The following is a 14,048-nucleotide window of genomic DNA, read 5'->3' on the forward strand; positions in this document are numbered from 1 at the left end:
AGATTAGTTATAGAATCCAATCCTTGTGTTAGGTTTTGTGGAGGATGGACTCGTGTAGCGGAAGCACAAAATGGAGGCAGGGGTAGTCAAGAAGAGGTATGTCATTTAATAACATGAGAAGGTGCAAACGAGGGTTCACAAAAGAGCAAAATGCTCAAACAAAACCAACCCTGACAAAGTTGCAACCAGAAACAAATACCGAAACCGTAAATAAAACATGTGACGGATAAGTTAACAAACTCAAGAACTAAAGATCCCAGAGGGATGCTTCCACATCACTGTCCTAGGGGCAGGTTTTAGTTTTCTGTCTCTGCCGTGAAGAGAAAGCTCCTCATCCACATCTGCTCCCATTCACGGCGGCAAGGAAAAAGCCCCCAGCCAAGCCTGGTTCCTTTATCTGCGGCAAGGAGAAATCTCTTTCGCCGGGCCTGGTTACGTTCTCTGTGACATGGAGAAAGCCATTCATGGAGGCAAGTAGAAAACCCCACGGCCACGCAAGGTTCTGTTCTTGGCAGCGAAGGGAAAGCCACTCGTCTGTGCCTACTTCCTGTGTTGATGGCGAAGAGAAAGGCCCATCGTCCGCGCCTGATTTCCTGTCCTAGGGGTAAGGAGAAAGCCCTGGGCCACGGCAGGTTCCTGTCTCGGCAGTGAGGAAAAGGGCCCTCGTCCATGCTTGGTTTCCTGTCCTGGCGAGGAGGAGGAAAACCCCTCGGCTGCTCTGGTTTCCTGTCCTGGCAGCAAGACAAACCCACCTCTGCTGATTTCATTTTGTGGCGGCAATAGGCAAGGACCTTCAGCCATTCAGTTTCTGCTTACCCCACATGGGTCCATCACCCCCGAAAACTTGCTGCTTTCTTTTTACACCTCGATTCTGACCTTTTTTACAATAAATAAAATGTGTTGAGATTTGGTTTTAATGTCTTCATAAGCTAACGAAATGAAGAATGTTGTCGTGTTACAAACTAGTGTTTATCAGATGATGTTGATGCATTTTAGTGTAGTTACAGTAGTCTGGGAGCAATATTCCAAATTAGGATGACTGTAAACTTGATACTTAATTGGTCAAATTTATTGTTAATAGACATGTTGTTGTTAAAGTTTGTTTTTTTTCTCGTGTTACTTTGGAAACCAGGGTTCATACACCTTGTTTATAGAAACATTCAAGGCCAATTCCTCCAGGACCATTAAAGGAAAAAAATCAGGTGGGAATTATTGCAGAGTCACAAATAAATCTGCGAATTTACTTATGTGATTTTGTATCTTTCGTGTGCATTCATCAAGACAAGTGTATTTTAGATCTTGAGTAAATTTCGACAAATTTCTACCTTTATCGTTGTTGGGTAAAAACGATAGTACATTTTCAGTTGCAGGAAGTTCCTCCTATTACAATTTACCACTGAAAACACTCTTAGTTTTTTTTGCATGGCCCATTATAAATATCCATAATTGAGATGTAATCCTTGCGCTAATATTCATTTTATAGTGCCCTTTTTAGATGTACCATGCACCTGTTTGTGCACAGCATTTTTCAGATCTTTCCACAAATGCTGCAGTCTATAGGGTTGAGGTCTGGACTTTGTCTTGGCCATTCTAACACCTTTATATTGTTAGTTTAAAACCATTTTAGATTTTGCTTTATGTTTAAGGTTCTTTTCCTGTTGGAAGGTGAACCTGCCCCCATCCCAAGGTATTGTTTTATTTGTTAGGAGGAGGAGGGCTGGGTTTTTCTTAACTATACACCCGTAATTAGTCTTAGTTTACTTCTCTTTGTGGCGGATGCCGCGGGATCAACTGTACCACATTTGGATTTGAGCGAGAATTACATATTTCCAGGGTTGGGTAGGGTTACTTTAACTGGATTACTTTCAATTACTTTTAGATTACTCCAATACCAAATATGCTAATAAAAGACAAAAGTAACTAAATATGAATAAAATTACTACATTTTGTGCAGGCTTGGGGAATACGGAATACATGGAACAGCAAAAATGATGTTGGCAAGCTGTTTGGATTTATTTTCATTTGGTTTCTGTCGCATTTTATGTTAGTTTTGCCGGAGATCAAAAAGATCAAAGCCAGGAGAGAAAGCTTACCACGTGTGAGTCATAATTCTATTCATATTTAGTTTCTTTTGTCTTTAATCGGGATATTCCGTATTGGAGTAATCCAAAAGTCATTGAAAGTAATCAAGTTAAAGTAACTCTACCCAACCCTGCATATTTCTCTAACAAACAAACAAATAAACAAGTTTATAATATTTGCTGGCATTTCTAACGGCTGGATAAATTACTCAAATGAAGTAAATGTTGTCCTGTTTTTTTTTGTTTTAGAATATGGACTTCATAAAAATATGTGCAATCTTCCTGGAATAACGGGGTAATCTAAAAAGTCATTATTTAATGCTTTTAATATTTATACATGTTTGTATTTCAAAATTGCAAATATCCCTAGGAGTGCCTTCACGCACCTCCAGGGGTACATATACTCCAATTTGACAACCACTGCATTGATCCTTCCGCTCACCCATTTTTTTCCCATCAATAGTTATCCATCTTTTTATCTGTTAATCCATCCATCTGCACTCACTTTTTTTCATTAACCAATAAAAGTCTAAATTATTTTATCTGGCACTCCAACGAAACTATTAAAAAATGGTCACGTAACGGGCCCATTCAAAAAAATTCCTGTGAATCCTAAAGGTACAGTGTATGAAATGTGACCACTATATGTCATGGGCTCAGTCCCTCAAAACAAGTTAATCGGCCGGGCTTGGGCTGTTTCGGGATTTTATACCCTCGGGCCGGGGTGTTATTTTCAAGACCCAGTCTTACCTCTTGACTTTTCCCCAAACCAACCCTCATCAAGTTTGCTGATGACACCATCGTGATCATACTCATCTCAGGGTAAGATCTCAGGGTAAAATGAGTCCAACTACAGGGATGAGGTAAAAAGACTAACAGCGTGGTGTTTAGTGAAGAACCTCCCACTTAACACCACAAAAACAAAGAAGATAATCCTGAACTTCACTAAGGGCAGACCAGACCCAGCCATGTTTCACACCAACAGGGAACGCGTGGAAAAGGTCCACTCTATCCGATTCCTGGGCGTGCACATCTCCTGGTCGGCCAACACCACGGCGGTGATGAAAACGACCCAGCAGAGACTCCATTTCCTGTCAGTCCTCAGGAAGAACCACCTGAAGGAGAAGTTGCTAGTGAGCGCCCCCATAGAGAGCATCCTAATATAGTGCATCACAGCGTGGTACGCAGGAAGCTCTGCAGCGGACAGGAAAGACCTACAGAGGATTAGAAAGACAGCCCAAAAGATCACCGCCAAGCCTGGAGGGCATTGCCAGCTCTCGCCACTTCGGCAGGGCTTAACACATCCTGAAGGACACCTGACACCCCAACAACTGCTTTTCCGAATTGTTCAGATCAGACTGAGAGGTAGCCTCTTCCTCACAAGCACACATTGCACACGTGGAACACAGTTTTGAGCGCAATACCCTGAATGTGTAAAGTTTTTATTTTAGATGTGAATTCCGGAGTGCAACTCTAATTTTTTTGTAGCAACTATGATAAAGCTATTCTGATTCTGATCCTCCTTCTCTTATCGGGTAACATGTGAATTGGGTAAGCAGTCGCCTTCTGTTCACATAACTTTTGTAAACGAGGAAAAATGACCAACAGAATAGCCAGTTCTTAGTTTCTTCCTTTTAAACTTTGTGTACCAGAAGGGAAAAGGTCATGATGTTAAGTAACACATTTATTGTTTGTTACTTTGTTTTTTGGACCATAAAACTGCTTATTAATTATTTGTTCCTGTGACATAAAAAGGTAGGCAAGATAGGTAAATCATTTATTCTGTTTTTACTATTGAAAACCTGCAAAGAAGTTTGCTAAGGATGCATGGGTAGTTCACTATTTTGCACTTGTGTTTGTTAGTTTGGCTATTAAAAAGAAAATCTTGGGACAACAAATTGAAGCTGTGTGGGATGTACCTCCAAATATGAGCAAATGCAAACAGCTGTTTCCTTCATTGCTTGCATTCAAAAAAAATAATAGTACACTCATGTAATATCACACATACTGTACTTTGCATCACCATAAAACGAGTAATTTTAATGACCTGCTTAAATTGCTGTAGTAGTTGGCGTAGTTGGTATTTGCCTAATATTTATGCAATTTGATATGTGATGATCTCTTAGTATAAGCTAATGCGGGATATTTATGTACAATAAATGTAAGAATAAATGTGAACATTCAGGTTTATGGAGGAAAAAGTGTGACCAAAATTATATAAATGAAAATACTGTACCAATTACCCTTGAGGGGATTAGCGGTTCAGAAAATGAATGAATGAATGAAAGAAGTATACCTGTACGATGATTTACTTATCATGGTTTTGGTACTTCGCGTATTTGCATCTTGGATTGTGTTCGGCATTCTGATCAGCTAAACAGAGGCAGATGCTTTATATTGACAACAAACTTGGACCGCTTCACCCTCTAACATCATTATAACAATAATTTGTTAATCTGTTCTAAAAATGATTACATTATTGAATCACGATATTGACATTATTTTACAGTTTCTGAAAAATTATTCTTTTCTCTGACAACAATATAGTGTGCAAAACCTGTGACAAACATGCAATGTCCCCTCTTAATTTACATACATCTCGCGCAGTGGCACTTTGCTGGTTCAAAACCTTCTTTCAACGGCAACTTTCAAAGATATCCATCGCCATCAAAGTAATCAATCTGTCTATCATGGTGAATACAATTATAATGTTTAAAGTGGGATTGTATGTGCACCGAGAGTGAACCCCAAGAGCCCGACCAGACCATGTAAGCACCCGCCCAGCCCCCCTCCCATCGCTTTTTGCAGATCAGAAAACATCATCCTGGGTATTCTCCAGTGTCATGTGTTTGGTGCAAAACCATATTTTGACATCTCGGCGTTACTCACACCCAGAGCCATATCGGTGTTACTCTTGCCAATGTTGCTCTGATAAGCATACTGTATTAACAGGTCAAGCTGGACATCAGTGTTGTATCTTCTTGGGAGGCCAGTTCACCCTCAACACAAAGCCCTTCAAAGGCCCTGCACCCACCCTGGTGTCACATTCCAACCCCACCCCGAGAAACAACAAGTCTCTATAACTTTGTCCTGTTCTTTTTAGTGAATTTTAAAAATATTTGAAAATGGGGGTGTTTTTACTAAAACTTTTTTATGGCCCGACCTCACCCAGACCCTAGCTCCAATGGCCCCCATGTCAATTAAGTTTGAGACCACTGCCTTATTCGTTTGGTGGAGTGTGTCTGGGGCAAGTACAGCTTGGCGGGACCCATCCCTCTCCAGGCTAAAATTAGGAAGGCATATTATGAAGGATCTTACCTAAGGACCCTTCCTCGCTCTATATTCTTGTATATATGCTTATAGTCTGTAGAATTAACCACTGTACTAACAGCTGATTGACCCTTGTTCCAGCTGTCCTCAGAATGGGAGGTTGTGCTTGACTATTGGGTGAAGTGCTTGTAAATACTTGAAATTGTTGCCATGTTTCTAAACAACTATCCCTAAAAATGACACTGCTCTCTGGTGGCCTCGCTTTACCATTGTGTTTCTTTTCCCCTCCTGATATACGGGAGCTGGAATTACTTTGTGTGGCAATGTCCTAAGGAGTGTCATTGTCCCCCCCAGGTCTCACCCAAGAGTAAAGGATCATGCTACACCTTTACAGGGCACTATGAAATGTGTATTAGTGAAAGGATCAATATTTAAATGCAAAAGCAAAAACAAATATGTTAGAGTTCCCAGTGCTAAGTTGCAATGGGGAAAAACTCCGTGCAACTGAAAATGTAAGCTACCTATATGAAGATGAAATGTTAAATGAAATGATCTGCATTTATATAGCGCTTTTCAAGTCAATGACTTCCCAAAGCGCTTTACAATGTGCTCCACATTTCCCAATAGCGGCCTTGCAGCCATCTAAGGCGCTAACCTGCTTATTGGGGGTATTAGGTGTTCAGTGTCATACCCAAGGACACTTCGACATTTAACACGGGCGAGCCGGGATTCGAACTGGGATCCCTTGATCCCAAGACAAGCGCTCTACCTCCTGAGCTACTGCCGCCCCGAAGAGAGATTTGTCCCCAAAACAAATATATATATGTATATATTCATGATTTACTCAAGATCTTAAAATCATATGTCTTAATAAATGCACACGCAATATTCAAAATTACGTATCGGTAAATGGTCTGCATTTATATAGCCCTTTTCAAGTTACTGAAGACCTCTCCCAAAGCGCTTTACCCATTCATACACACCAATAGCCAGAGGCAGCCATGCAAGGTGCCTACCTGCCTATCAGGGGCATTAGGGGTTCAGTGTCTTGCCCAAGGACACTTTGACATTTGACTCAGAGGAGCTGGGAATCGAACCTGTGACCCCTCAGTCCAAAAATGAGCGCTCTACCTCCTGATGTAATGTAACAGAATAGAATAGAATAGAATAGAATAGAATAGAATAGAATAGAATAGAATAGAATAGAATAAAATAGAATAGAGTGGTTAGCGCATGTGCAGCACAGTTCTGAGGTCATGAGAACGAACCTTCCTGTGTTGAATTTGCATGTTCTCCCCGTGCTTGTGTTGGGTTTCCTCCGGGCATTCCGGTTTCCTCCCTCATTCCAAAAACATACACGCCAGGTTAATTGGCCGGTCCAAATTGTCCCTAGGTGTGACTAAGCGAGTGAATGGTTGTATGTCCCTGTGTGCCCTGCGACTGGCCGGCAACCAGTTCAGGGTGTCCCCTGCCCACTGCCCAATGATTGCTGGGATGGGCTCCAGCACCCCCGCGACCCTACTGAGGATAAGCGGTGTAGATAATGTAATGTAATGTAATGTAATGTAGATAATGGATGGATGGATGTATTAGAAGAGAAAAGAATAGGATAGGATAGAATAGAACGTAAGATGATATCATATAATTTGCAGATATAACTGTGGCTCTGCAAAATACATGTCTCACATCGTATTTTTTTTCTTGTAATGTATTGGAGAAACTGGAATATTGCCTTTTGAAAGTCCTTAAAAAGGTTTTAAATTTGGCAATGAAAAAGATGTACTAACCCTTGTGCTTTTATGTGAAGGCACTCTAATTGATGAAGAGTCAGAGATTAGAAAGTGAGATAAGTGACACGCTCGGAGCACATGGCAAAGCATTTGTCCCTGCAATTCCACACATCGACCCCCCCCCCCCCCCCCCCTCCTACTCTCCTCCTTGCACCACCACAACCTCATGCCGCAACACCTGACAACACAAACCACGCTTAGACACCAAGTGCCTATAATTACCTAATCCATCCTGAGCCATCTTAATCCAGCACACACAGAGATGGATCAGACACACCAGGAGCGGACTTGCGGGTCTAGTATTTTAAAGCACAATTATTTGAAACAAAGCAAACCCACCGAAGACATCTCGGGTAGGGCTGCAACTTATGATTATTTTCATAATCGTTGAATCGCTCCATTATTTTGCCATGATTTCACTGAATCGGACTTTTAAACAAAACTATTTTAATTTCCTCCTCTTTATCCAACGGGAAAATAGTGCACAAAACAACAGAACATTTACAATATATAGCAATAAAAATCCAACTGATTGTGAACGAATAAAAATACACACAAATGTATGATATACACCGGCAAATATGTGAAATACTCTTTTCAAGTCACATTTATTTGTATAGCCCTTAGTCACAAAATGTCTCAAAGGACTCCAAAGGCCACCATTACACCATCCCCGGATCTGAAACCGACATGCCGGCAAGGAAAAACTCAAAACCTCAACATGAGGAAAACAAGAAACCTTGACCATCACAAGTGGTAATCCCTCTTACAGGATGACCAGGCTGCAGTATATGTTGCATTGGGTAACAATACACAAAACATAGTAAAAATCAATAAAAAATAAAAATAAACATAAGGATTATGTAAAATCTGAGAGTCCAAAGACCCAAATTCCACCTTATCCAAAGATTATATTACATTTGGACTGATGATACTAAACAAAAACAAATAAACAGAAATACATTTTATTTTATGTGTAGGAACTTTTTTATTCACAAAAAATATGTATAAAAATTTTTCTCAACAAATTAGTTGTTTGGGGGTTAAATATGTTAAAATAATAAACATTCCCAATGTGCAAATGATATATGTTTAAGAATATTTTCTGAAGGCAGCACGGCGGCGCAGTGGTTAGCGCATGTGCGGCACAGTTCAAGTCATGGGAACCTCCTGCGTGGGTTCAAATCCAGCTCCAGACTTCCGGTGCGGAGTTTGTATGTTCTCCCCGTGCTTGCGTGGGTTTCCTCCGGGCACTCCGGTTTCCTCCCACATTCCAAAAACATGCATTTCAGGTGAATTGGCCGGTCCAAATTGTCCGTAGGTGCGAACGAGTGAGTTGTCTGTCCCCTTGTGCCCTGCGATTGGCTGGCAACCAGTTCAGGGTGTCCCCTGCCCACCGCCCGATGATTGCTGGGATGGGCTCCAGCACCCCCGCGACCCTACTGAGGATAAGCGGTGCAGCTAATGAGATGAGATGAGATGAATATTTTCTGATTTATTTTTTCCTGCAGCACTTTTTTTGAAAATTGTTAACTTGGTAGTGTTTGACGGTTTAATGACAATATTGTTTGATGATGCAATGTTCAATCATTTTTTTAAGATACTTTTTTGTATTAAAACTGTCTCGAGGCCCCCCTTGTCTGACCAGAGAGGTACTACAATCCTCAACGTCACAGCAAAATTTAATGCACTCTTGGTTGCATTTATTTAACGTGCTTATAGGTCCATGAATCATGCGACACAACAAATCGATAAAATTCGTTGCTTTTATTGATTTTGGCAATTTGTTGCTGCAGCCCAAATCCCAGCCAATCTGGGACGCTGTAATGTCACATTCAGACTGAGGCTAGGGTGGTCTCTATGTATAGCGAGGATTGTCAAAATGAATATTTAGACAGGTGAAGGCCTGAAACTGGTGTGGAACCATGACAAAACACATTTATTTTACACGGTCTATAGATTGTCCTTTTTCGTGGACATTCAACTCATTTGATGACTGCTAAGGGGCGTTATTGATGAGTATTGCCGGCTTCATAGTGGGTATCTTGATTCAGACTGATAATGATGTTTCTCTGATGAGTATATTTTGAAATATCATGAATCCCAAGAGTTTAAACTTTCCAATGATATTTGGCCTGACATATTTCAGTGACTGGTGATATCGTACACGAGCCTGGCCACGTAATCGAGATAGTATTTAATTTAAAAAAACACAGTCTAAACAGAGAACAAAGCAACAGAATGTCAGAGTCATGGGCAACAAAAGCAAGCATCAGTGAAAAAGCAAGTCTTAAAGTTTTGACTTTGACAGCTGTAAATTGAAGCAAACAATTATCTTTGTTCATTTTACAGTCTTTCTGGGTTGTATCTGATTTAGGTATCGCCCCATCTTTCTTTGCCAAACATTTCAATGAAACACATAACAAATTCCTTCAATTAAAATGAGTTTTGAATTTGGATTAACTACTACTAGTAAACGTGTAGTATAATGAAAATTGAAAAGAATCAGAAAATCATTGGCTGCTCGTTTATAATTGGTCTGGAAGACATTCCTGGCTAGCAATACCTCAGTAGCAAAATTATAGAGGACTCCTTTTACCCAGGCCACCACCTCTTTAACTACTGATTCCTGGTTGATGCTACAGGTCTCTTTAAACAAAGACTAACAGGCTCAGAGACAGCTCCTTCCTCAGGGTTATCACCAAGTCAAGTCAAGCCACATTTATTTATATAGCCCTTAATCACAAAAATGTCTAAAAGGACTGCACAGGATTACAATTAGAAGATTGCACAATTGCCTGATCTTAAACCAGCATGCGGGCAAGGAACAACTCAAAAACCTCAGTGTGAGGAAAAACAAGAAACCTTGAGAAAGGACCTCACATTTGGTAATCCCCCTTCCAGGATTTACCACCTTCAACAAGCACACACGACTGAAAAGAATATGTATTATCTGCCAATGAATAGAAAATGGATATTCTTATTTTATTTCTCGACTTCGTCAAGAATTCTGTTGATGCGCTATTGTTCAGATGCACCTTAAAATTGGGCCAGTCTTGTGGATATTTGCCCATTTATCATTCTTTTTCAATTTTTTTAATTTCAATTATTGTTAGTTTTTCTTGGAGTGCCACGTCCGTATGTCTGCGCATTCATCCATTTTTCTATCCGTCTGTCTGTCTATTTATCTATTGCTCTGTCTCTATCTATACATCTGTCTGTCTGTCTGTCTATCTAGTTATCTATCCCTGTATTCATCTATACATCTATCTAAATGTCTGTCTGTCTGTCCATCCATCCATGATCAATCTAGCAATGCATTTGTCTATGCACTTATCTATTCATGCATCTGTCTATTCATGCATCTATGTATTGATGCATCCATCCATCCATCTTCACAGGCACATAATTGAAATAAAACATCAGAGTACTCCTTCTGGTGGTAGAGAACTCTTTTCATCACATACGGGACACCAAAGACACTTCATGACAAGAAAGGAGAACTTGGAAATAAAGATTTGAGTTGAATACATTCGATTCACACGGCCTGAATCAAATGTATTGGAGAAACTTTCTCGCTGCTTATGTGTATCCACAAAATTGTCCTCAAAACCACCACACCAAGGGAAACTGTTTTACCTGCTGGATGTATCTTCTTGTCTTCTTTAAAAGCTAGTTTTTCTACTTAAAATGACTGTGGCAGCCCTTTCAAATTTTGGGGGGTGGGCAGGATGGGAGGGTTGGGTTACACCAAGGAATGACGTCGCTGATTAAGCAGGCTTATTATCACAACTGTGCAACAGAGATCTTCACACCTCTCATTAGCATGTGTACAGTTTCCCGGCACATGCCCTTCGGACGGAAGGCGGAGAGTTCAAACGTGGGCACGGTGCATCTTCTTGTAGTTCTGCAAGAGGGATTCACTCACGATCTATCACAATTCTTTCAACCCAATTAGAAGACTGCGATTTATACAGGATGAACTAAACAAAACAATTTAGCTCACAAACAACAATTAAAAAATCAAACCACCGTTATATTTTTGTAGTACAGATAGAAGATGTGTATGTGTGCAATCAATGACCTTGTTGAGCACCCGATTTCCGATGATTTACCTCTAAGTTTAAAATTTTCAGGTTCAAATGCTGCATCCAGCTCAAAGCTGCAATGGAAGGTGGCAGGTGTCTGCATCTTAGTAGGAGGAGCTATGTTTAGCAAATCCTCTCAGTGTGCTCCTCAATGACGTCGGGTGGCGTGCGTGGGAACTCACCAAGCCTGACACTGCACGTGTAAACTCGCCTTGTCGCACACATTTTGTTCACGTTTATACTGTACGATAATCCCTCGTTTTTCGCAGGCGTTATGCTCCAAAAAAGAACCCGTGATAGGACATTTTATTGAAAGCCTACTGTCATCAGCACAGGACCCGTGCGCATTGTTGACCCAAAACAGCGGGAGGAGCAGTAAGAGTTAGAATAGAATAAAGGAAGATTTGTATGTTGAATTACTTTGGAAATGTCCCAAATTACAAAAACAACAGCTGTTGGGTGTACGGGTGCACAAATCTTGAGGAACACACAGAGTTTGTACGGGTGCTTGAAATTCTTGAAAATGAAAATTTTAATGTTGTGTTATCAAAATATTGAAAAGTTGACTTTTGAGATGAGGTGCTTAAAATGTTTTTGGATTGTTGCCATGTTTCACTACAAGACTGCTTAAGAATAATTCCGACGTTCTGTTGGCTTCGCTTTGTCATTGCATTGTAAGGCATTATTCTATGAAGCATAATCTCTCCTATGGGTCTCACCCAAGAGGCCAGTAGCATGCTACACTTAAGCAGCGCATTATGAAATGTGTTTCAGTGCAAGAATTACGTATTAATTATGGAAATTTATCAAAATTAGGTCACCTAGTATTATTATTAGTTGGTAGTAGGAATGAGTGGAGAGGTGTTGTAAAAGGATAGTGGGGTTTTTCGACGCGTTTTAATGGATGGACAGGGCACCCGTATGATGCGGCAGGGGTAAACCAGTGAAAGTTGTCGGGCCCTGCTGTTGAACGGAAGAGTGTGTTGTGTCACCCTGATTCTCTTTCTTGTGTCCCGTTTCATCTGGAAAGCATGACCAACTTGGGTGCCGAGGTGCTTAACTTGTTTGGGCATTTAATGGTCAATCTAACATATAGTTAACTTAAATCTAAACGGCTGCTAATCTGACTTTTTGCACTACTGGCAGTTTTTTTTATAGCTTGCCACTCCTTGCACATTGCTCTCTGCACTATTGTAATTACAGCGTTATTGTTACAGTGTTAATGTTACTGTGTACCTGACTTGTTAACCTGACTGCCCATTTTGCACATCTGGTTAGCTACTCTTCTTGCACTATCGGCACTATGGTAAAATACTATACGTAGCCAAAATACAATACAACATTATTTATATCTGTACATTCAAGGAAACTGTGGGGGTCAGATGCATCGACATTTCGTTCTGTATACACGTGTACTAGAATGACAATAAAGTAGATCTGAATCTGAATCTGATTTGGGTTGGCCATGGTCCAAAAAATTTGGTGTGGTTTTTTTTTGCTACTTTTCCCCTTTTTTAAATTTTCTTTATTTTGTATGTGTGTCTTGCTGTTGGTCACCCCTCTCAAGGGATATGGCCAGGGTAAATAGATCAAAATTAAGGTATTTCCAGTAGTAAATTGTAAGAAAGAACTCTCCGCAACTAAACATGTAAACTACATGCTGTTATAATTTTTACCCAACACCCATATATGAGGGACATTTGCCTCAAAAACAAATATTTAATCAAGATCTAAAAATCATTTGTTGCGTAAAAATAGCAGATGTAAATCGAATGTACAGTATATATGTGAACAACTGTGGGTGTTGTGCAAAAACAAAATATTGATACATTTATTACTTTCGTTGAATTTAGCCTCAAGTCGCTTGCATGAAAGCAGGTTAAATTTTGCCCGTCTCAGTTTCTGTGGTGGTTTATTCTATACAGCTAGCTTCTGAACAGGCTAACAACTAGGCTTATATTACCCCCACGGACAAATACGAACTTTGACTGTCTCATGTGTGCATACGGGTAACATACATACAATAACATACATACATAACATGCATACAAGTTGCATACGAGTAACCTAAACTTCTTATATGTAATAACTTGTGAAGCCCTTAGAGACCAATTGTGATTAAGGGCTATACAAATAAAAATGACTTGACTTGACATGTGTGAAAAATGAATAATTTCAATAACATCGAAAGGCTAGGGTGGTCTTCACTTTAGGGTCATGAATAAAACAATTTATGATGGGTGGGCAGGAGTGAGGTATTGCATTGTGTAATTTTGAATTAAAAGTTGTATTTTATCCAAAATGTCTGTACAATTAAACTAGTTAGATGTGACTAGGGAACCTCCTGTATGGGTTCAAATCCAGCTACTGGCCTTCCTGTGCAGAGTTTGTATGTTCTCCCCGTGCTTGCAAGGGTTTCCTCCCACATTCCAAAGACATGCATTCCAGGTGGGACGGGCTCCAGCACCCCCGAGACCCTACTGAGGATAAGCGGTGCAGCTAATGAGATGAGATAAATAAAATAACTCAATTTTGCTTAAGATTAACGAACAATGTAGCATTGACAAAAAGAATTGGAGGAAAACAATAGTTGCAGTCCAACAAAAAACTGCTTAAAATGTAACTTTTCATAGCTTAACCACACAAAAAAAAACTAGCTTTCTCATGGCAGACAAGATATATATAGATTTTGGTTTACAATAAAGGAACAGTGTGTAGTAATTAGTGCCTCCTTGTGGTCCAAAAAAACTTTTAGTAAGAAAATCAAACGTTGGTTTGAATACTAGGCAAAAATATATGAACAATCATGCTAAACCCAA

The sequence above is a fragment of the Urocampus carinirostris genome, chromosome 4, assembly GCF_059441175.1.
Source record: "Urocampus carinirostris isolate Australia breed hairy pipefish chromosome 4, RoL_Ucar_1.0, whole genome shotgun sequence".
NCBI classification, from domain to species: domain Eukaryota; kingdom Metazoa; phylum Chordata; class Actinopteri; order Syngnathiformes; family Syngnathidae; genus Urocampus; species Urocampus carinirostris.